Source organism: Fukomys damarensis, unplaced genomic scaffold, assembly GCF_012274545.1.
Source record: "Fukomys damarensis isolate Sample0158 unplaced genomic scaffold, DMR_v1.0_HiC HiC_scaffold_32, whole genome shotgun sequence".
Lineage (NCBI taxonomy): Eukaryota > Metazoa > Chordata > Mammalia > Rodentia > Bathyergidae > Fukomys > Fukomys damarensis.
In genome coordinates, this window is record NW_022900944.1 from 46,093,088 (window position 1) to 46,097,356 (window position 4,269).

The following is a 4,269-nucleotide window of genomic DNA, read 5'->3' on the forward strand; positions in this document are numbered from 1 at the left end:
GACTCGGCCCAGGGGACATTCGCCTGGGGGGGGCGCGGAGCCGCTGAGCTAGCAGAAGGGCCTTGCCGGGGTCAGCGGGCCTCGGTCATCGGCACCTGGCACGAGGCAGGGACAGAGGCTGGGCCGTCGCTGCCACCACGGATGACAGCGCCCCCCCCCCCAGGCTGGGGCAGCTGCCTCCTGCGAGAAGCCCGCTGTCCACCTGCTCTGCAACTCGGTCCTGGCCAATGCCGGTGTCGCTGGGAGGACACAGAAGCCACGTGCACAAGAGCGTGACCCACAGTGACCAGAGAGCGATCGGAGTGATCTGCACACCCGGACATGGCGGGCAGGACAGAGCCAGCATCTGAGCAGAGTGCCCGGGGAAGAGCTTTGCTTTCTTTTTTCTTTTTTTCTTTTTTTTTGGTACCAGGGATCAAACTCAGGCCCTTGCACTTGCGGGGCAGGCGGTGGCTCCACTGAGCTAAATCCCCAGCGGGAGCTTTCTTTTTAATAAAGTCTCAGGAAGAGCAAGAACACAGACACCAGAAATCTATCCTACCTATCCCTCCCCTCTTCTTTCTTGGGCAGTAAGAAGTGCCAGGTTTTCTGTGCATGATCGAATTAAATGAAAGCCTCAGCATTGTATTAAAATAGTAAGAAAACATTGCCAGGCACGGGGGCACGAGTCTGTAATCCCAGGACTCGGGAGGCTGAGGCAGGAGGATCACTGTGAGTTGAAAGCCACGCTGGGCTATGTATCGAGACCTTGTCTCCAAAAAGAGCAAATTAAAAATAAATAAATAATATTTAGAAGAAATCTAGAGGTTATACCCTAAAAGGCCAACAGTGTTCATCTTTGAGTACAGTGGTTTTTCCTACCGGCCTCTCCAACTCCCCACATTGAGTTTGTACCGTAGGTGGGACAGAGCCTCGGCCCCTGCCTCTGGCCCTCCCCAGCTTGTCCAGCCCTAGCTATTGTCAGCCCCCCCATCCACCCAGGAGGCCACATCCCTGGAAGTCACCTCGGAAATGACTGCACCACTGGCGTAGCCATGGCACCAACCCCAGTGTGGTCGCAGGTGCAAGTCGGTTTTACCGCGTTTAATCACACAGCTCGCGGAGCAGGGTAATTACCTACCCGGTGGCAATTACACTTCCATCATTTCTACGCTTCCACTAAAAGGCGGCATCTTACATTGGAAAGAAACAAATTGTGGCTTAAGCCAGTCGACAGATGCCTTCCTGTCGGGAGGCCCCAGAGGGATGGAGGCGCCCCACCGCTGACTCAACACTCCCCGTGCCTCACGTGACACACAGGCACCCCGACACCTGCTCTCTCAAAACGTATTCTCAGAAAATTGCCACTGCTGGCTGAGGGGCAGAGCGAGGGGTGAAGCCCAGGAGTGGTTAGTGCAGAAGCCAGGACCTCAGCCCCACACGGCAAGCGCCGCCATGGGAATAACATTTCCTGTCCTCCCCTTTCACATCAGCCGGCACAGCCCATGACTCCAGCAGCCCTCAGCTCTTTCCTGTTAGCCTTCTCCTCCACAGCAGCCTATGAAGTGGGGCTTATTTGAGAAGCTTGTGATGTTCTCCAGCTTCAGGTATGGCTGTATCGAGGAGACCAAGTTTCTACAGCCTGGGACTCAGGCACAGTCTCTTACCTAACTACAAATTTGTAGCGTAATGTCAGAGAAATCTTGACAATCCAGCTGGGTGAGGTGGCACATGCCTATAATCCCAGCACTTGGGGCTGAAGCAGGAGGATCATCACACTGAGCTCTGTCCCCAGCCCTTTTTTATTTTTTAAATGTTGAGACAGGGTCTCACTAAGTCACTAAGTTGTCCAGGGTGGGCTCAAACTTGCAACCCTCCTGCCTCAGCCTCCTAGGTGTGCACTGGCCTGTGTCAAAGACACTGGTAGCTGGAGGGTGGCTTTACTCCCTGCCTGGGAGTTATATTCCATCCCCTTGTCCCTCTGTCTTACCTTCACTGTTTCCCCCATGTTCATAGAAAAGAAACCTACCTGCCCACTCGAGTGATGTCCTCAACCTGTCCCAGAGCCTATGCTCCAAACTGTTGGTGCCGAAATTCAGTGACCCCTGCCCCAGATGGCAGCACACAGACCTCTGCCCTGCTCCCGAGGTTGCCAGTCCTGCAGTTCTAGCTGGAGCCCAGACACTGGCCTTTCTAACCTCTTCCAGGGGATGAAGAAGACATTCCAGGCTGGGAGCCCAGCCAGTGCAAAGGTCCCGGGGCAGGACCTCCTGGCCTGGTGTGCCAGGAGCCTGGGAGAGAGGAGGAGCGGAGAAAGCAGAGCCAGTCTGTGAGGCCTCAAAGTCAGCAAGCATGAGCTGAGCAGTGGGAACTGGTCAGGGACTGGGCTGGCATTGAGTCTGCAATGACAGGAGAGCCCATGCATCCCCCGCCAGAGCAAAGTCACCACCCTCAGAGCTTTGACAAAACCCCTCCCTGTCTCCTGCTCTGTGTCATCGGCACGGCATGCCCACCTTTGTGGGGACCCTGGGGTGATGCCCCATGCAACACGCCGTGATGGTGAAAAGCAGGAGTCAGCCATACACACTGAGTGCGCACAGTCTGGGCCAGAGCAGTGATTCACACCTGCGCTCCCCCTGCTCAGGTGGCTGAGGCAGGAGAATCACTTAGGCCCAGGAGTTCAAGGCCAGCCTGTCCAATGTAATGAGACCTCATCTCAGAAAAATAAAGGTATCTAGAGCCAGCCTGTCTGTACTTCCCTGAGGACATTTCGTATACACTCAAGCATCCTGCGTCTAGACTGATGCTTGCTTGTGGTGGGGATTCTGCCACAGTTACTGCTCCTGTTGTGGAGACAAAGCCACACAGGAGGAGCGGTTTACTTCAGATCACAGTCTGTGGAGCCGGCTCCAGGCAGGACAGCACGGCAGAGGGGAGCAGTCCACAGCAGGGTAGGCAGGAGGCCGGGAAGCAGCAGCCCCCCTTTCCTGTGCTTCCCACCCAGGTTGCACACCTGTTGGTTGGTGCCACCCACGCCCAGGGTGGGGTTTCCCATTACCCACACCCCGAATCAGGCTAAACCAATAGGTGGTCTAATCCAGCACCACACCCCTTAATCCACATTCACACACCTGTTGTTTGTGTCCACGAGCTGAACAAAGGTTCAGGAGCTCGGACTGCAGGGCCAGGCAAGCAATCACCAAGCAGGCTCCGGAAGGTTTCTGGAACACTTCCACTTTTAATAAGTTCAGCCAGCAATTATGAAGTTTTGAAAGAGGGAGTGGCAAAGGGGGAGTGATATATTTGGCTTAACAGGATGGCTTATTGGAGTGTCCTTGGACGGGCGATGGAGGCGTCCAACTAGGGGGGACGGGCGAGGCCCTAGCCGGACATAGATAAGGCTCAATGCACGAGCTAGGCCTCTACTAGTGTGCTAGGAGACATACGTGCAGGGCACTTGTCCCAGCCAGACTTGTACCCCATCTGCACACACCCACGATCCAGCTACCTCTGAAAAGCCCCACCCGAGAGCCTGAAGCTTTGGAGGGACATCTAGACACAAGCCACAACTGGTTCCTTCCTTCCTTCCTTTCTTTCTTTTTTTTGGACACAGGGTCTCAATATGTTTTCCAGGCTGTCCTTGAACTCACTCTGTAGCCCAGGCTGTCCTTGAACTTGTGGCGATCCGCCTGCCTCAGCCTCCCAAGTGCTGGGCTGACAGGCATGCGCCCCCACACCCTGCTAGGACTCCGTTCACTTCTGTCCAGTGGACACATAAGTGAACCGAGAAATGAGGGACGCACACAAGGGGTCGACCACAGGCCTGGCAGCTGGAGGTCCCTTCAGTGCCGACCCGCCCCAGCTGGCTGCCCAGACACCCGGACCCCATCCCTAGCTCCGCTGCAGGTCGCAGGGGTCACTGCTGGGAGTCTGGGTGGAGAGGAGACTTAAGGAAGGCCGCCATGTTCCCTGATCTGTGTGGCAGAAAGGCCCCTTCTGTGCCAGTTGACCACGGATGAGCTGTTTCCAATGGGCAGAAAGGAGAGGTCGCAAGGTGAGCGGCCTGGAACATGAGAGGTGAGCACATGGCAGGGAGTGTTATGGCTGCACCACAACCCTGGCCCCTCACGTCCTTTCTGTCCTGGAAACAGAAGGGAGGCGAACACACAAGAAACCAAGCCCCAGAAAATCAGCCCATTCCCCCAGGGGTCCTGTCTGCGTTGAGCGCTGAATAAAGAACTGAATTCCAGACCAATGGTGTAGCTTACATTTTCCCTTTAAATTTTGCTT